At 36.6% G+C, this 21,027-nt stretch overlaps 1 protein-coding gene across 3 annotated transcripts in view; it reads right to left on the bottom strand.

Annotated features, from left to right (window-relative positions):
• LOC109499872 (high mobility group protein B1-like) overlaps positions 1-21,027 on the bottom strand; it is an 807,961-nt gene that overhangs the window by 466,981 nt on the left and 319,953 nt on the right. For all 3 annotated transcript variants that reach the window (XR_006598226.1, XR_006598225.1, XR_006598224.1), the window contains exons 5-6: positions 4,522-4,615; positions 3,790-3,931 (exon numbers count right to left, since the gene is read on the bottom strand). The gene's annotated coding sequence lies outside the window, so the exon portion shown is untranslated. The remainder of the gene's footprint in view (positions 1-3,789; positions 3,932-4,521; positions 4,616-21,027) is intronic.

The following is a 21,027-nucleotide window of genomic DNA, read 5'->3' as shown; positions in this document are numbered from 1 at the left end:
GCAGTGTGTGGAGAAAGTCTGCAATGTAGGAAAAATCTTGACATTTTCAAGGGATTGAAATGTAGGTGGTGAGGCAGGAGCTTCATCAGTGATAGAGAATAAGAGAGAAGAAGCTGGAAAAACTGGTTTGAGCCAGGTCATGCAGGACTTGGTAAAATATATCAAGGGTTTGGCTCTTTTTTGCTAAATGCAATAGGAAACCATTGAAGAGTTCTGAGCAAGGGAAGGACCTGGCCAAACTTATTTCATAAAAAAGTTCAGTCTGGCACTGGAAGTAGTAGGTACGGATTAAAGGGATTGGTCATGAGGCTACTGCACCTCTGACATAATGGGAGTAGGACTTAGGTAGTGACAGTGGAGATGGAAAGAAGCAGATAGCTCTGAAATATATCTGTGTGATATTACAGCATAAACTGAAGGTCAGAAAATAAATAAACATCAATTACTTCTTGACTCAAGATAAAACTTTGGCAATAACTTTACAAAAACTACTTTCAATGAAACCCTTTATATAGTAATAGTGTACAGAAAACAGAATAGGGCAATAGAGTTTATACAGCTAATCCCATGTTTACCTACCAGGAGAGTTCTCTAATCCCTAGAATACCATCTGATGGATACAGACTCATGTCAAAGGTTTCTATTGCAATTAGAATCCCACTAGGTGGGATTAAGTTCAGAATTTACCAATTCATAGTGAATTTACTTTTATGTGGCTACTATAACCTGAAGGCTTAAGAGAATAGCAGCAAAGAGAATATGCTTAGTTGGATAAAAGGTAAGACAAAATAAATTATTTACTCATAAATAAATATACATAAATATGACAAAGGAAATCATTAAACAGGATTTCTGAAGAACTTGTTCTTCAATGTGACTAGGGATTTGGATACATTAAACTGAAAACAGTTATGTGCCAATGCCCATATCAATAAAAGTTAAAAAGGTTTGAGCTATGTTAAACATGGTCCTTGGAGGTAAGCTAATTAGTAAACTAGAGAGTCTTAAAACTCTCAAGTGCCATCTTTGAACTGAAGAAGACATCTTCTAATGAAGTCCCCAGTGGGCTGATAGTCTAGATTTGGCAGCGTGTATATTTCTGTAGCTGATTTTCAACTATGTTGAGGCATTAAAAGCAATGTGAGACATTACTCTATAAAGAAAAAGGACGGCAAAAATGTTCACAGAACCATAAGCTAAAGGCATTTCATTTTTAATTTCTTGGTTATACCAAACACATGTGAAGCAATCAGATGCAACCAAAGGCTAAAGAGAGAGGGAAAAAGTAAAAAAGAATTAGGTATAATAAGCAAAAGGGTAGATATTTGAGAGGGAACATGATCAATTAAATCCAACTTTCTGGGTCATTTACATATTACAAAAATAAAAGAGGCAAATTTGGCTCTTCCAAGAAGTTTTGTAGACTAAAATACTAGGCTCAATGATCAAGCATACTATTATTTCAAATAGAATGTTTTAAAGCAGCATAATGAGTAGATATTTAATTTGGAAATCTGTATAGATCACCTAATTGTCTTAATCTTGACAAGAGGAAAAAACATTGTTCCAGGAGCTGGCTAACACTTACTACTTATTACCAAACCATGATTTATTATACTTCATAGAAAAGTCTCTTGCTCTCAGAGTTGTGTTTTCTAATAAGCATCCTACTATGATGCATTAATGAGTGTTTGCTCTGTTTTAGCAGTAGAATCTAGAGAAACTGAGCAAGTTCAGGAACCAGAAAACCTTACAAACAATATTGGCCTGGTCTTTATAAAAGGGTCACAATATATAGGAAAATATCCAGGAGAGAACGCTGAACATACAGTGTGCCTTCTTTCTTCTCTGGGGACACAAGGAAAACCTAATACCTACACCTCTATCATTCGAAAAATGAAAAATAGAAGAACAAGGCAGAGGCACAATTAAAGAAACAAAACAAAACAACAAGTTTTCACCAATATTAAACAAGCTCAATTAAACTAGCACAGCACACCCTATCCCTGTCAGGAGAATTTTGATCATCTTCTTTCAAAGTAGTTCAGACTTTTTAATCAAACCCTGACATTACTCCCCCCTCTTTTTTTTTTTTTAACATTTACCTTCATAAAGTCAGAGGAAGGAAGGGAGGAAGAGAAAAAGGAAGGATGAGAGGAAGCAACAACAAAACTCGCACAGCCATCTTGCCATCATCATAACACTTCACTACAGAACTCAGAAGAAAAATAGTTCAGAGCTGTTGAAGGAGGAGAAAGCTGGAGTAGAGCAATGAGTGATGGTCAATCAGACCATCAGTATCTGAGAACTAGGGATGGCAGTAATTAAAAACGTGTACCTGGGGCCCAGTATAAATGTATCTTACATAACTACCTTGTTTCTGTTCTTATTCTTACTTTTTTTGTCTTCCCCCAAATGGCAGTATCTTTCATAGATTTATTTTCACTTCTGTTGTAAACTTTCTGTAGCACTACACTGACTATGGGCATTCAATATTTTGTTGCTGTTGTCTTACTTATCAATGGACATATAGTAAGTAGGGTTCAGGAGGAACAGAAAGTCTTTTCTATCTTCTATTAACTAATATTTTTCTCAATAGTTACAACTTAAGCCTGAAATTCTATCTAAATAAGCCAACTAGATAATGATAAAGGTTATGATATTCTGTCTTTTCAAGTGAAAATATCCCTAGGTTTTTAAGCTGGGCTATCCATCACTGACACTTCAAAGTAAAGTTGTTAAACTACATTGTTATCTCCCAACACTTTGCCTATGCCAGGGCAACTCAAGGGACTAGAGTTTCAAGGACGGAGCCAGAGAGGTGATATATAAGAAAGTGACACAAACTAAGAATGTATGATAACTTCAATAAATGATAATTATACGGCATCAGAACACATGATACTGGGGCAGGAAATGGTGAAGGTACAGAGAAATGGTAAACTTCATATGCTTGGTAATCTTGCCTCCAACTGGCCCTGGAACCCACTGTATTTCTTACTAAAACCTTCCTTTAAATAGTTTTGTTCTTTTCCATCATCACAGGTATTCTTCAGGTCATAAGTTGGCTGTAAATTCAATTCTCCAATATTTTATCAGTGTTTAGAGAGTTGTTTAATCTTGAGATGAAGCACAAACACTGATTTAAAAAAATTGTAGAATCTTTGGAGACAGAGAATTTTTCAAATAACACTTTTTCTGAGAATTGGTAGAATGAGGAAAAATGTTAGCTAAAAGTTCAAATACTGAAGGAGGATGAGAGGAAGAAAAAATAAATAAATACATGAGGAACAAGGGAAATAGCTGATGGGGTTGTATTAATCAAAAGTAAGATAGTAAAAACAGTAGTGTTTTGCCGTTGGGTGAAATGAGAAATGATATTTATTACAGCAAGGGTGGGAGTTAATGTAGTCGGGGGAAGCTAGTACAGAGACAGAGAGCAGGAACAAAGGGGGAAAGATATTTGAGACAGAAAAGAAACTTCATGTTATCTGCTTTCTAAGGAAGAGAAAGGCTTGTGATGTTCTTGAGGAAAAATGATGGGTAAAAAAATATGATATGAATAGAGGAACCTCTAAATGTGTCTAATTCCCTCCTTCAACAACAACAAAAAATTAAAATTGTAATTGAGCTTGTTCTACACAATTTCAAGTTTTATATTTGTTTGGTTGGTTGTCCTTGTTTTTTTCCCATTTCTCCATGTAAGCTGCAACAATTAGGGTCATGCTGTTAATTTTAAAGGGCCAGCCCTGTCTTACTTAAGGAAAACTTAAGAAAAATCACTCATACCTGAGAGGATCAATAAGACGATCTTTAGTGGGAAAGTGTTCTGGAGGAAGAGGGTCAAAGTATTTACATTCTATCTGGCATGGGATCTTTTCCAATCTCTGACATTATAAAGATGAGCAGTAGATCATAAGTCATCAGTAATCTGTGAAGCAATTAGGAACAATACAGAGAGGGCTTTGTTCATCTTGGAGATTTACTGATATCTGACCTTGTTCTTCCATAGGAATAATTACCAATCACCTTCTGGTTCAACCTCAAGTCAGGTATCTAATACCAGAATAGGACAAGCTCACTGCCTGGCCTCTATCATCTAAAACCCAGTGAATCCACTAATCTACTCTGATCTTTTCTTGAGAAGCAGTCTATCCATAAGACTTCACTTCAGAAGTTGAAAGGATGGCAGGCTGCATCTGTGGGGATTTTTATTTTCTTCTTTTTTGCTTATTCTGAGTGAAGTGTAAATTGGCTTCTTGTTTTGTTTTAAGAGTCTAAATGTCAAGAGTGCTTAATTTGATCCATTTTACATATGTTAAGAAGGAAATCAGAAATCCTGTTAAGGGCTGAATGCTAAGAGCCCTCATCAGTGACTTGAATCTATCTTGGTATTATTTTTTTACATGTTTATAAGTTGTTTTGGAGTTATGAAATTTGTAATAATTTGATATGTAATTTGACATGTAATAATATGATAAAGACAAAACGATCAAATCGCAAGGATATACATCCACTTACCTTCATACTAAGATACTACTTTTCTTTGATCCTTTGTGTACACTTCAGCCAGAAGGCCATTATTTTGCTGAATGAGGTCTCATAGGCTTGCAAACTAGATAACAAAAATCAGAAAATGGTTAAATGGATTGGAATAGGAAAATGCATGAAAATATGGAGAAGAGATTGTCAGTGGTAGCTAAAAGAGATATGAAGGCAGAAAGAAACAGTATTGGAGGAGCTGAGTTAAAGGAAGGAAGGGATTTGTTGTGAGGGAAAGGACCAGTGAGCTTGGGATTTTTTTTTTTTTTTTTTTGTAAAGGAAAAGAGAACACAAGGAAGGAAGTTGGGATTTGGTCAGCTGCAATGAGAAACAGGACTTTGACAAAAAAGAGGTGCTTAGTTACACTGCATACCATGCAACATAATGCCCTCATCTGAAATCCTCTGAATCTTCTCAAAATAAAGCATTCTCTTCAACTTTGTTTAATATTACAACATGTGCGATTGTTCTTAAAGTCAAAAGAAACAAAAACAATTTTATTCAAGACACAGTTCTGGACTCATGGAGTTTTAGATATAACGTTATTGCCCAGATGCACCTCCAGTGAGCCAAGACTGACCTTTCATCATGAGAGTCAGGTGGCTGAATTTGGGGGACAAGCCAAAGCAGACACAAGCCATGATTGAATTGCCCTTATAGCTCCATATTAAGGTGAGAAGCAAATTGTAGGAATTACTCCGAGTTTGGAGAATGCCTGATCTGTAACTAGATAGATCAAATGGAATAGAGAGCCTTAGAACTCTGGGAGATTGCCAAACTGTAAAAATCTAAGAAACTCTCTCATGAGGCTACAGGATGGAAATTAGTGTTTAAGCCACATCTACAGACACATAATTTATTAAAACACCAGAGTCTTTCTTAGAAGAAAAGAAGAGGTCTGTAGCAGGTATAATTGAATAGTTTTAGGGCCGTTTCCCAGACTCACACCTGATTCATTGGCACTTGGGAGACCTCAGGGGACTGAAAAATCCCTCCTTTACAGAACTAGAGAAGTTTTCAGAAATTACATTCCAGGGCTGGAAAACAGAATGTGCTTCTGAAATACTACAGTAATGTCAGGTCTCAGAAAATGAGAATCAACAGAGATTAAGAGCAATACTATAGGTTTTGCATCAAAAATAGTTTGAGGATTTTAATGTATAGACTTCCATTTCCATGGCTAAATGCTCAGTAGCCCTTAAAAGAATGCAGAGCAATACAGGGAGTTGATGGTCTCAATTTATAAAAATGTGTCAGAGACAGGGGAGAAGTCTTCTGAATAGTGATGAGAGGCAAGCGCCTTTGATAGTAGATCACACAGTTGTGCTAGCTTACTGTTTAGAGAAATAAAAGGGCTAGGTCAAATCAGTTCAAAGAAATGTAAACCGCGTTTGCTGAATAAACTTTTTTCAGAATCCCAAGAGGCCATGTGCATTATCAATGTTAGTGAATTTATTTAAAGATGAGGAAAAAGACATTGCCATGGCAGTCCTTAATGATAGGGCCAAATACTGGATTTCAGGGTAAAAGTTCCAGGAAAGTCATGGGGGGCTGAAAAGTTAAAATAGGAAATAAAGCATATACAAGAAATAAATTCTTAAATATATAAGTCCGCATGGGCATGGATAGAAACATTTCTTCACTTTCTGTCAAGAAACCCTCAGAAGTAGCCTAGGACAATTTTTATGGATTATGTCTCTAAATTTATCTTTTGTTCATAAGAATTGGTGAAAGACACGGGCATCTGGGTGGCTCAGTCAGTTGAGCGTCCGACTTCGGCTCAGGTCATGATTTCATGGTTCATGGGTTTGAGCCCCGCATTGGGCTCTATGCTGACAGCTTAGAGCCTGGGACCTGCTTTGGATTCTGTGTCTCCCTCTCTTTCTCTGTCCCTCCCATGCTCATTCTCTGTCTCTCTCTGTCTCTCAAAAATAAATAAACATTAAAAAAATAATTGGTGAAAGACAGCATCTCTCTAGCAAATTAGCACTAATCTCCTGAACTGTATCAGAATCCAGATGTGGGGACAGATCCTCTAATACACGAATGTCAGCTAAGGTCTTTGGGACATAGCAACACTGTGTGTTTATTTCAGTTATGTTGGCAGATCATACCTAAGAAAAAAATAATCAATGAAAACATCAACCTTTTCTGATTGAATAAAAAAAATTCTTTGCTGAGCATAGTCCACTTAAATCAAAAGCAAGAGTAACAGAAAAGACATGACATTCACCCAGTGGGGGGTGTAGAAGACCAAATGATTGAGATTTGGATGGAGAGTGACACTGGGTGTCACTGTATACATTATAGTCTTTTTGATAAAAGTTAAATTACCACACAGCCAAATACTTTATTAAAATTTATCTTATATCCCTTCCTCCCCCCTAACATCTGAAGGGATCTTTTTCTTGCTGAACTTACTGAGTTGTTCAGCTACAAAACATTTGCCACACTGAATTAAACTGTGGTAAACGTAAAGACAGAAACGTAGCAGATGACAATAAGTTGAGCAATATAATCATAACAAGGACATGACAGTAACTGAAGAATACATCTGGAAATAATCAGAAAAGTTTAATTGGAGGAGGTTTCTAGAAGAAGTAGAGTTATATGTTAAGGAGATTCATCATGGGTTTATTGAAAAACGGATGATTTTGCATTTTCATTTATTGATTGTTCAAAAGACAGACAAAAAATCATAAGAATTTTTTTTCTAAAGTTGGGGTCAGAGATATGATTCCTTCTCATATTTCAAGTCTCAAATGTCACTTATTTTCAGAGACCTTCCCTGTCCATTTTGGAAAAAGTAACCACACATACCACACCTTCTTTCAGGTACTCTCAATCATATAATTTGTTTATAAATTTCACAGCATTTGTTCTCACACTCTGCAATCAGTCTTATGTATGTATGTATGTATGTATGTATGTATGTATGTATGTGTCTGTATCTCCATTTAGGATCCATAAAGTCAGGATCCTTTTCTGTCTTGATCACACTATTCACAGACCTACCACATTTTTGGTCCAAATTAGATATATCCAGGAACTATTTCTGGAAAGAATGATTGATTGAAATACTGACTAAATGACGAATGAATAGGGTTTTCTAGAAAATGTTTCTCTGCTATGTACAGTGTAACTTCCCAAGCCTTGCTTTGTTCTAATTACATTAGTATAAAGGTTTTTTTTAAGTAGATTTAAAAGTACTCATGCTCCCTCCATTTTGTCAGAAAAAAAAAAAAAAAAAAAAAAAAACTACCCATGTTTTGACAGAGGAATATAACAAACTCAAAGAATATCTCTGTATTGACAAAACTGAGGGTAACATAGTACTGCCATTTTACAGAACAAATATGTACTCTTTACTCACATTTGATTTGTTTTCATGAAAACCTTTATTTCCTTGATCATTCTAGCAGTTTGCGATTCAGCAAAATTTCATTCCTTCAGATACAGTATATAAGAGCATTCCTCAAAATTAACTTTAACCTATTGACTCTGTATCAATAAAGCATTCAACTTTGTTCTCCATAAAGTCATGTAGTTAGTTAATTGATACTTTAATTATTTTAATTGAGTTATCACCACTCAATTCATGTAAAGAGGTAGAAAGTTCTACTCTAATCAACTCTTCCTCACAGGACCACTTCTGAACTGAAAACTCAATACACATTATTATCCTTCTTTACTTCTTACTTGTCAACTGAATTCCATAATCCAATTAGGCAACCGGTTATCAAAGAACTTAAGTTTGTCTCTAAGATAAATCTCCATTCAAAGGATTGTGTAGGATGGGTGTAAGATACATTTTCAGCCACCTCTCAGCTGATCCCTTATTAATCTTCAAATCCTTGGTAAACAAAGGTATCTATGGTGATATTACAGCTTTCAAGCTCCTGATGATGAACTTATTTTCAGCCTTTCAAACCTAGCTCCTTTCTCCATTCCAATCTTATTACCCTAAATCAAATCTTTATTAAAACTAATCAGGCTTTTATCTTCAAAAAATCTTGTGTTGAGTTGCCTCCCTCTTTTTTTTTTTTTTTCAACGTTTATTTATTTTTGGGACAGAGAGAGACAGAGCATGAATGGGGGAGGGACAGAGAGAGAGGGAGACACAGAATCGGAAACAGGCTCCAGGCTCTGAGCCATCAGCCCAGAGCCCGACGCGGGGCTCGAACTCACGGACCGCGAGATCGTGACCTGGCTGAAGTCAGATGCTTAACCAACTGCGCCACCCAGGCGCCCCTCCATCTTTTTTTCTTGGGTAAAGACAACCCAGGAATGGCCTTCAGTGTCTATGATGTTGCTGTTCACAGCTGTTCTTGATAGGCCTAGTACCACCTTAGGAACAGAATTTTTGTGTGCTGAAAGTCGGACAGTAGCTCTTATTCTTGACTACCTTAGGTAGTTATGTTGTGCATTTTTTAATTGGTGTACCATGTCTGATTTGTCCCTGATATCTTTGGAGTTTTTCTGAGAAATGGACCAGTTATGCTGCATCAACTTATTAAAATACATTTTAAGACTTAAAAAAAAAAAACTCATCGGGACCACTGAACTGCTACACTAACTAGCTTTTCTACTAGTTACTAGCTACTTTTAGTTCAGAAGTCCTTAAACTTTGAAACAGACCCTCTGGAAAGGAGGTCTCAAAACATTTCAGATCATTCACATCTCAGTAAAAAAAAAAAAAAGTCTGTATGCACTCACAACATACACACATTTATATATTCATAAATTATGTGTCTGTTTCATTTTGCTAACGCATAATATATATTTTTTAAACATACAAAAATAAATTTAAAAGGTGAAGTAGAAATAAATAAAAGTTCGAATGTTTTTTTCCTGAAGCCCACTGAATCATATCCTCCCGCCCCAGGGTGGTGATTAGATGCTTCTCAAAAGTCTATCAGTTCCTACATTTTATATGCGCACATACAGCATTCAAGTCATCTTGACCTCTTAGGTTAGGATCCAGAGAATACATCACTTACACTGCCCCCCAGACTGATTTTACTGAAACACAGATCTTATCCTGATACTACCTTCCCTTTCCCAAACTCTGTGACTGTTCAAAAGATTATGCCCTTTCTTCTTTGGTTAGTGAACATTTTCTACAAAATCTGGGGCTAAACTCTGCAGTCTTACTTCCTTGTAGGCCTGCTGAATCCACAGAAAACACCCTTTCTTCTAGTGTACTATATATGGCACATATTCGTGTCATTTTCTACTTATGAAGGAGACTACCAATCATATTTAAATAATCCTGGAAAGAGCTACCATTTATTAAACACTTATTCTGGGTGACACACGTTCATTATCTTACTCAATTCTCAGAGCACTACAGGATAGGTATTATTATCCCCAATTTACAGAAGAGTAAACTGTGTGTCAGAAAGTTATCATATTTTACCAAAGATCACACAGTTGAATTCAAAGCCAAACCTTGAATTCAAAACTCAAAACTTGGGCATGTTACCACTGCACTCACCTGTTTTCACTCCTCAAGTGCAGTGCCCTCTCAAAGGTAAAGCTTATCCTGATGCCCCAGCACCCACCCTATTCCTCCCCAGCAGCATGAGAGGTTGTCTGCCCTATGTTACTTGGCACTTTGTTCACACATCTAAGCACTTACAATACTGTATTTGAGTATTTTATGTGTGTCTTCTCTCCCACATTATTGTAAACTACTACTAGAAGGTTAGGAGCGTTTTAATTGCTATTTCTGGTTCATCTATCTGGCATTTAATAAATGTCTACTGACACTCTTACAGTAATATAGTACATTAATATTTGATTGTGAATTGAGGAAAATTTTATTTTTAAACAAAAATTGGCCAGTGTTCTGATTTTCATATTTCTGTTTCCAAGTTCTTATGACCTAGGGAACCAGATGTTACCAATACTTGGGACCATCTCTCATCCAAAAGTAATTATAGAGTGAATAAAATATTTTTGGAAGAAATTTAAAATCTGAAAATTTCCTCAAACTCAAAGATAAAAATAAAGAGTTGGCACATCATCTAATACTTATAATTCTAAAAAATCTCCTATTTTCAAGGAAAAATACCTTAAGTGCCTTAGAAAAGACTATAAATGATACCACAGATTCTAGCAGAGATTATGTAATTTTACAATATTTTAAGTGTGGATGTGGAAATAATCACACAAATCCAAATCAAGGAATATTCTGCAAAAAAAAAAAAAAAAACAAAAAAACAAAAAAAACAAAAAAAACCCTGTCCTGGACATTTAAAAAATGCCAATGACATGAAAAACACAGAAAGAAAGCTGGTGAACTGTTCTAGATGCAAAGAGACCAGAAAGACATGAATAAATGTAATACATAGGAGAGCTACATAGGACGTTATTAGAACAGTTAGGAAAAATTCTTCAATTTCCTTAGGTTGAAAAATGTAGTTATTTAGGGGAATGTCTGATCTTAGGTGAAATACATATTAAAGAATGTTAGTTAAGGAAGTGGCTCATTTGTGGGGAGCCTGGGTGGCTCAGTCAGTTGGGCATCTGACTCTTAACTTCAGCTCAGGTCATTATCTCACAGATTATGAGTTTGAGCCGCACATGGGGCTCTGCATTGACAACAAAGAGCCTGCTTGGGATTCTCTCTCTCTCTCTCTCTCTCCCTCTCTCTCTGCCCCTCCCCTACTCATGTGTTCTGTTTTTCTCTCAAAATAAGTAAATAAACTTAAAATACAAGAATTAGCTCACTTCTGAGAGTAATTCAAAATTGTTCTAAAATAAGATAAAAGCAATAAAAGAAAAGAGAGAAAGAAATGGAAAGAAGGGAGGGAGACAGGAGGAAAGAATGGACAGAATGGAGGGAGAGAGAAGAATTAATAAGGATTAAAAAAGAAATGTTTAGAGAGATATATAAAGCAAAAAAGGCAAAATGTTAGCAACTGCTAGATAGAGGTGAAATGTACATGAGTTGTTATTGTACTATCATTACAACTTTTATACAGGTAAAAATAAAAAAAACATAAACCCAAGGAACAATAGAGAAGACATTACTAGTTGTCTATATCAACCATGGAAGAAACTCAGTATTATATGTGTGCATTACTCAGTTTCGAGCAGCATGAACATCCAATGGTCTGCAGCAAAATACACAGGATACAGAATAAATCCATCTGATGGACAGTTTTTAATATTAAGATTCAAACCTTTTTTAAAAGGTCTGCCAAAAACCAAGCTTTTCTGACTTGACACTGTTAATATTGAACTCAACTTTCCAATGGTAGCTATAAGTTACAATGATTTTTGTACCCATTCCTGGTGTCCAATTCTAAAGAAATATCATCAGTAAAGAATATAATGTTCATGCCATTTTTATGGCCCATGGACATGATCTCATGTTTTAAAGATGTTAAAATGGTTATTCTAAATATGTTAAATGGGAATTGAAACATGAAATTTTACATATGATTCAAATGTAAGCTAGCCTACCAGGGAAATTGTTATTACCCATTTAGACTAGTATTACCATGTACTAGTAATACCATATACTTATTTTTTAGGCTTTGCAGAAAGTCAGAATCTATTCTTAATTTTTACAAGTTGGTTCATGCTAATTTTTCTATCATGGTATTAAAAGCCAATAATACTCCCATGAACTAAGTTATTCTTGACTATGGTTGCTCTAAACATCCAGATACTCAGAAATCAAAATTCCATTTAAATGAAGTATACTGGTATATGATTTATATGACCTTATGAGAAGACTAACAGAATTAAGCTTCACCCAGGTTGGGTTTCTCCTTGGAGTCAAACTGATGAACAATTGAGCAGTCTGGAATGACCAGAATGGACTGATGTTAAGATCAGTGTATCATACCTGGGGCAGATACCATAGACACAGTACTTGATTGCTATATCTTTGAGAGTGAAACCTCCTTAAGAATTAATAACTTATTGGTATATTATTAACATCAGCCTGTTTATAGAACTAGAAATCTCATTCTATTTCAGCTTCTTAAAATTCTTATTCAGCAAAAATAGACACTGAATAGTCATAGCAAAGAAAATAAAATTGAAAAGTGATAGCTTTCAACATAAGAACGTAAGCTAAAGCATACATTTCAAATAAGCAAAAAGTGTACTAACAGGTAAGTAGCCAATTACATTGCCACCACTGCTTGATATAAAATTAAAATTCAGTCTGGACTTGTCCCACAGGTTGTCAGCTAACAATATCAAGTGTTTTTATGGATAAATTTAGCTACATCCTCTCTTTTATGACCTTGGCATCTATTTCCAGATAAATATCCCATGAAGAATCTGTCTTTGAGTGATTTTCTAATGATTAAATATTAGAACATTATAAATCATATCACTTGAAACCCCTTTAAAGTAAATGATATATGTATGAATGTAAATCTATTGTATATATAAATGTATATAGAATCTATATACATGTTGGCAAGATAAATAGAAAAGTTAAGCCCAATTTGGCTGTATAAAGCGTCAGAATCATAACCATAACAAATATTATACATGCCTTCCATTCATGAAAACATTCTTCTAGGATTACCAGTTAAACCTCTTTTATTTTCAACAAAATTACTTTGTGATATTGCCAGTAAAGAAAAGGCTTAACCTTTGGAAAAATAGGAAATGCATTTTGCCAAATGAGGTTTTCTCAAAAATAAACATTTAAACAAAAGAAGGGGTTAAAAAATACAAGTCTTTTGGTCTTTTGTTTTGTTTTGTTTTGTTGCTATTCCCACCTACAACAATTAAGAAAATCTTTACACAAAGGTATATTTCAATAGTCCTCATGCAAAGAGAATATACAACTATTTATTTGCCTTTCAGAATTTTGGAAACTCAACCTTCTTAAAAAAATTGAATTATACCCTGAGTACATACCAATGAAGTTTCATTTGAAGAATTAACCTCAGTAATAACGTGGCAAGACGGGGTAATCAGGATGAACTAATATTTAATTTCAATTTATATGGATGAAAGGCCATGGACGTTAGATCTTGCCTGACCTGGGTTGAAATCATGTTCCTGCTCTCACTAGCTCTGTGACTTGAAGGGTTCTGGTCACCTTCTGTCTAAGCAGCCTAACTGGATCTAAGAACCATGGAGTTTTGGTCACAGCTCCTTGGTGATATAAAAATATATATACACCTCAGCTACAGCATACTTCTGATTAATGTGAGGACAGAAAGAGATTTGAGAAGACCTCAAAATCAGAAATTATTTCTGAAACGACACTGCAAAAAGATTATTCCACTTGATTATGTTCATCCTGGGTTAGGAAACTTGGCTTCTAAACTTTTAGGTATAAAAATATTGTTTTTCAGAAATATAAAATAGTATAAAATAGTGTTTTTCAGAAATATAAAAGAACAAAGGAAGTTGTATTCAAGATGTATCATGAGGAGCCAGCAGAGAAGTTTTCCATTGCTTCTTCATTTTTAAATAAAGCATGTGCAAGGCTGACTTCTCCATAATGAGATTAGTTTGGGAAATTGTTAAATGTTCTCATTTCCTTGCCAAAGAGCCCTCAGAATTCACAGCTCATTAGAACCTTCACAGTAGTTAATAAACAAAGCTTGGTATTATTACCTAATTAAAATATATCTCATTTCAACATTTTATTACCCACCATTAAGATTCTTCTGCTACAGAGGTTACATAAAAATTATTATTCTGCTTTCTTTTAATTGCAAGTTTCACAGAGTAGTTCTTTCATACTAAAACACATAGAAATTGCAGATGGAAAGTCATGTCACCCAATCTAAATTCATTCAAATAAGGCCTGAAACACTGTTCTGAATGTAAGATGATCTAGGAAATCTACTTCAGAATTTGTATCTTAATATTTGCTTCTTTCGTATACTACTAAATCATAAATACAAATAAGAATTTGAATTTAAAATCCATCTATGAGGGCATTTTCTATACCCTTATTCTTTCACTAATACTTCTTGGCACAGTGGAAGGAGCATCAGAAAGGGATCTAAATGCTAGTTTTGGCTTCTGCCATCTTGTGAAACTTTGACAAACTACTTATTCTCTTTGTGCCTCAGATTCTCACCTTTAATATGTTTACAATATCTTCCTTGAACACTTCACATGATGTTTACAAGGATAAAATGGAATTAACTCATAAAAATCAATAATTAGCTTTTATTTCATAAATTTTTTCTTATGTCTGAGAGGTGGCATAATGGGTCCTAAGAATCAATCCCACCCACCACCACTCACTGAGAATGGCCCAGGAGAAGGAGTTCCTAGTTTTGGGTGAGAGGACATGATTAAGGGAGGTCAAGTAAGTGAAGACTAAAAGTACACACTGCAGGGGCACCTGGGTGGCTCAGTTGGTTAGGCATCTGACTTCGGCTCAAGTCATGATCTCATGGCTTATGAGTTTGAGCCCCGCGTCAGGTTCTGTGCTGACAGCTTAGAGCCTGGAGCCTGTTTCAGATTCTGTGTCTCCCTCTCTCTGCCCCTCCCCCCCCAAACTCTGTCTCTATCTCTCAAATATAAATTTAAAAAAAAAATTATAAAAAAATATTAAAAGTATACTCTGTATTTGCTAAGTCTTGACCTCTGTGAAAGGAGTTCAGTAGGGGGAAGTAAGGTAGAAAGACAGAGACTATAAGCTGGATGGCAGCATTCCCTCCAAAGGTGTGAAAGTGGTCAGGAGGAGCCAAGGCATAGGATGGATGCTCTGATGGCCTGAGTGTCAAAACAGAAGGAACTCTAGCGGCACTTGGGTGGCTTGGTCGGTTAAGCATTCTATTCTTTTGATTTCGACTCAGGTCATGATCTCGAGGTTTGTAGGATGAAGCCCTGCATTGGGCTCTGTGCTGACAGTGTGAAGCCTGCTTGAGATTCTCTCTCCCTCTTTCTCTGCCCCTCCCTGACTCACGGTTACTCTCTCTCAAAACAAATAAACATTAAAAATAACCAGAAGGGACTCTTACAGTAGAACACAGGAGGGAAAAGCACTGGAGAGCAAGGAGGACTCTGCATTTACCTCCACCACCCATGCATGTAGGCGAGGGGAGACTACATGATCACCCTCCACTTGGCATTACTCAAGGGAATTTGTTATCAGGCTCCTTTTGAAGCAAAGGGGAGGAAGAAGGATTCCCTCAACAGCCTGAGAATATTGTAGAGACTGTTTATAATGGAAGGAAAGTTTGAAAAGGCAAAATGTGGGAAAGGAAACAGTGTGTAAGAGAAAAATAAACGTGCATTTTGAGTGGTGGTAATGAACAGTATGATGAAATGGACTCAAATTTCTGAAGTGGATGAGGCAGCTTCAAGGCTGTGACTGTTTGAAGCCTGAAGTGTTCTCAGGCTTGCTCTGAGGAGAAGCCAGGAGCCTGGGGGATACACTGTGGCCTTCATGGGCTGAGGGCCCTGAACTTCTGGGAGTAGGGTGATACTTGCCTATAGTCTTGACAGAATTCTTTGTTAAATGTTAGCAAGAAGTTATAGGGGTACCCTCAGAAACGCAGGGATTAGGTGTTCTTAAGCCCCTCACATGGTGGTAGACCTAGCTGTGGTATCTGGTAGTTAAGAGAACTCTAGCCTCTCTGTTGGGCATACATGCAAACTTTGGACTCCAGCCACATAAGAATGGGCTTTGGGCCTGTAACACTTTTCACTGAGAGAGAAAGAATCATCACAGCCTGTGATGGATTGACTTCCTTATTTAAGAAAATCTCTTCCTATATCAGACTCTCTTACTCTTTTGTTCTGCTTAAGTACTTGAGTCAATGGCCCTCGGGCACACACCCAGTTTTCTCTAGGGGAGGTGGGGAGTGATGGGATATTTCCACTGCAGCATGAAGCAGGGGATGTGCAGCTACATCACCCTGGACTGCTGGCTGCAGAGTGGATGCCCTGGCCACAGGGGACCAACGCAGTGCAAGGGTCTGGATACTGCACACTCTTTCTCTCCTCCTATTGTCTATTCTCTGGGAACAACAACCATACACTGGTCTCTTTTCTGGGTGGCACTTAAGTGCCTTTAACCTTGGCTACTCTACAGCTAGGTCACCCAGTATATGTGAAAGACTCTCAGTGGATTAGTCATGACCTAGACATTGACATTTCTGTTTAGCAGAGCATGTTAAATTGAGAGGATCATGGGTGATTTGTTTTTAAATATTGACATTTAATGATTATTTAGATATTTTCCAGCTTCACAATTCTAATAACACTCCTACTTACATAAATAGATAAAAGTGACAAATTGACAACATGTATGAATATAAAATAAACACCATACTAAGAGTGTAGTAAGATCTACCCATGTCACAGTCGCAGTTTCATTAACTATTAGCCACAAAATCTCAGAAAAGACATTTATGAAGTTTTTAGCTTCATTTTCATAAGCTTTAAGTCAATTTTTTTGAATTAAAGGATCTATCTCTAAGATCCTAAAATGATACGAGATGTCTCCCTTGACCATTCTTTTTTCACCAGTTACAATTTCAATTAAGTTCCATGAGGTAATTTCTATAGAATTTGGTGAATTCTTCAGAACCAAAAAAACAGAAAGTTGTATGAAGGCAGGGATATGTGGTCTTGTTCTCTGCTGTATTCTAAGCATCAAGCTAGGATGTTGAGTGAACATGGTGACTGCCTTAGGGAGCTCACAGTATAGGGTGGGTGCTTGTCAACATCACATGCTGTCAGAACCAACTCAGAAAATCTAAAACATACGGTCACTGCAACTCTAGGAATCCTGTGATGTAGAGTTGGTAATTCTTACTCCCACAGGAGCAAAACAAGATGTGTTCCTGAAATCCCAGCCAAAATGCTTAAAGTACATTCCCAGTGGAGTGATGTCATAATATTTAGCACTATACTTCCTACAGAAGTAACTTCCATTTCCTGATCTAGGAATCCAACTACAGAAAGGGACTTCAGGGGCACCTGGGTGACTCAGTCGCTTAAGCCTCTGACTTTTCGCTCAGGTCATGATCTTACAGTTGGTGAGTTTGAACCCCGCGTCAGGCTTTGTGCTGACAGCTCGGACCCTGGAGCCTGCTTCGGATTCTGTGTCTCCCTCTCTCTCTGCCCTTCCCCTGGTCGTCTGGTCTGTCTCTCTCAAAAATAAATAAACATCAAAAAAAAATTTTTTTAAAAAAAGGTACTTCAATCAGCATATTCTCAAGGAACTACATAAAGGAACTTTAGGAAAATAACCCATCTGTCAACTGAAAATTGTATATTGCCTTCTGAATTCACCATGCTTTCTCTTTACTTTAATATGATAATATCAACATAAATTACTCCAATGTAAAGTAGAAGTAATTCCAAATATTTATTTTTTATGATTTTTAAGATTCGCATCAAATATCCCTTTTTTAACAAGTGTAAGAAGCCAAATTGACTTCCCGTAAAGCCCTATTTATAAGCTTTAAGTGTTTACAATTTTATGGTTTCAAACATTTATGATGCTCTTTCAAAATTTTTTTTGCCTTAAACCATTTTTTCAATTAACTGATGATGTGCTTTATTAAAAACTCAATAATTGAATCTCGGAAGCAGAGACTGTGGCACACTATATGACATTTATGATAAGGGCATAAAGTTGTTTAAGTCCTTTTTGCCATGTAGAAAATTATTTTTTTATTATTGGATAGTTTGTAAGTTTTTTCAAATAATGCGGTCATTAGGTCAAGTATAACCATTGGAAATTCTGCCTCTAATAAAGGCTTTAAAACCACATCTTCTTAATAGAGATAAGGACTTTTATCTACTGAATAATATAGTCCCTGGTGCTTGTTGACAATTTTTCAAATAAACTACTCACTATGAGAAAATTTTGTAGGAAGAAAAACAATAGTGTATTATCTAAGCAACTTTCAATTAAATATGAACTTAAAGCCTCTTTTCATAGACATGCAGCTCAGATTTCAGCCATTTTTTTTCTTCACTACCACTACATTATGTAATGTGGATATCATTTAATATGTAAATATGTATTAGGCAATCCCATTTATTATAGGGGATCAGAAAGGGAGAGAATGTATGACTCTGAGACGCTAACAGAATGAAATAGGAAAATTGAAATATCCACATATCAGATATTTGAGATTTGTTCTAAAGAGGTTCTCAAGTATAAATAAGTAACCCAGCTATTTTCTACAGCCTCGAGGAGGGGCAGTTTCAGACCATTAAATACTTTCTACATCTCAGCCCAAATACAAATCTATTCCAGCAACACTAGAGAATTCTACACCCTTCTTCCCACACACTTCCTAAGATCTTAGAAATACCCTGCCCCTTCTAACAGTGCATAGTGAAATCCAGAGTAGGAGAGAAAATCTTTGACCCTTCCTCTGGGTATTACTGTGCCTCTCCTCCCATTCATACCTTGGTTTTTCATTTCTTTCCTCTTCAGGCTTTTTATTCAACAAACACTAAGTATCTACCATTTCCTAGATAGCTTATACATTAAAGATACATGATAATACGTGCTCTTGGCCCCAGGAGAGCTTTCAATTTAAAAGGGTCACAAATAGAAAAGGGATAATTATAGCCCCACATGAGAAGTGCCAGGATGGGCCTGTTTAGAAGCTAACAGGCAGAGAGAGAGTGAGATTCTCTCAATCAAACTCCTGACAACTAGAAGGTTTCATGGGGGGATGTGACGTTTTTGATCGGTTTTGAAGAATGAGGAGAAATTAAAGACAGGTAAAAAAAATAAGAAATTAAAAAGAGGAAAATGAGAACAAATATATTCCATGAATAGGAATATGCACAACATCAAGGAGACATAAAAGTGTATTCTGCTTTCAGAGAACTCTAAGTATGTGATCATGCTGAAAGCAATGAAACCTTGGAAATACTGGCAGGAAACAAGATGAGGGAGACAGCAAGGGATTTCAAAGGACCTGTATGCCAGACTCAGAAGTCTAAACATCAGGATAAAAGCTATGAAAATCAATTAAATGTCTTAAGCAGAGTAGTGACATAATCACAGTTAAGTTTCAGAAAGATTACTCTTACAGCAGTGAGGAGAATAGATGGAAGAGCTCCAAATAAAGATTAGGAGACCAGTTAAGACAATTCTGTGGTAATCCAGGCAAAAGTAATAACAATAATAGCAGCTAACCTTTATGGAGCATGCATTATGTGCTCACTTCTGTTCTCAGTGCTTCATATGCATTAGCTCATGCAGTCCCACTATCACCCTACGAGGCATGAACTGCTCTTATTTTTATTTTAAAGATGAGTCAGCTTAGGATATGAGAAGGTGATAAGTAACATGCCAAGGTCCACATAATTTGTAAGCAGTGGAGCTGGGATATGAACCTAGGTTTGCCTAGCCTGTGATTTCATTATCATGTGTCTGACCTTGAGGAAAAACACTGGAAATGTAATGAAAGAAATATATGCAAGAAATACTGGTGTTTTAGGAATCTGGAATAACATATCAAGAAAGAATTAAGTGAAATAGACTCCTCAGAGGTCTTTTTACTTAAAAAAAAATGAGGACCTTCCTAAAAAAAGGAGTTCACCCTAGGAGAATAGAAAGTCAAGGTGTAACTCTGACTCAAGGCTAACAGGCTTAATCAACATTCTCAACTAATTGGTTGAGAAAACCACTAGGTATTTATCACTTAAATTTTCCTCTGGTTGACTCCCTAAGGAATAGAGGGAAAAAACACATCTTCCTCTTCTTCTTCATAGACTATGCAGGTTCCAGATATTGACCCCATTGACTCGCTCCCATGCAGTAGTATAAGCAGCAGAGTAGGTGAGAGAAGCAGGGATACAAGCCCCCAGAAACTGGCTACAGTGATCTTGTGAAAGACTGTAGAGGGACGGTCAGAGACTGATGCACAGGTCTTCCCTAGCTAGAGGAAGATGATTTGGGACTCTTCCTGAGCACTAAGTGTAGCATAGTACAGAGTGAGTCCACCAAAACAGTCACAAAGGATTGTAATTACCTCCCCCCTGGACCAAGTCAGAAGAGCCCGTTCATTTAGGTTTTGGGGAACATGTCTGTTCTATCAGGTAACTCGAGCATCAATGGTGCATAAAGGACTGGAAAGAATAAATGATACCCTAGCCTGGGCAGTTAGGTCATCCCATATGCATAGGATGGAAAACATGGGTCATGTCTTCTACATGTGCTGCTCCTCCAAGAAAAAGCCCAGAGATGAGTGAAGGATCACAGAGGTAAACAGAGGTCTCACTTCCAGATGCTGAGAAAGATAGGTGATGTAAGTGAAGACTGTCATCTCCAGAAATAATCTATCGTTGGCAAAACACAGCAAGTATATGAGGTACTACCAGGGCATTCTTTTTCTTCTACAGCCTGGCATGCCAGGAGAAGGTGTCACATCCACAGTCTGTCCCTGCATCTGAGAGTCTGTCCCCAGAAAAGAATGTTGGGGTAGCCCAGGCAAAGAATTTTTCATATTCTTATCATTCCAAGTTGGGTTCTCAGGTGAGGCACTTAGAGAAATTTC

The sequence above is a fragment of the Felis catus genome, chromosome B2 (genome assembly GCF_018350175.1).
Source record: "Felis catus isolate Fca126 chromosome B2, F.catus_Fca126_mat1.0, whole genome shotgun sequence".
NCBI lineage: Eukaryota > Metazoa > Chordata > Mammalia > Carnivora > Felidae > Felis > Felis catus.
This window is presented reverse-complemented; position numbering and strand designations above follow the sequence as displayed.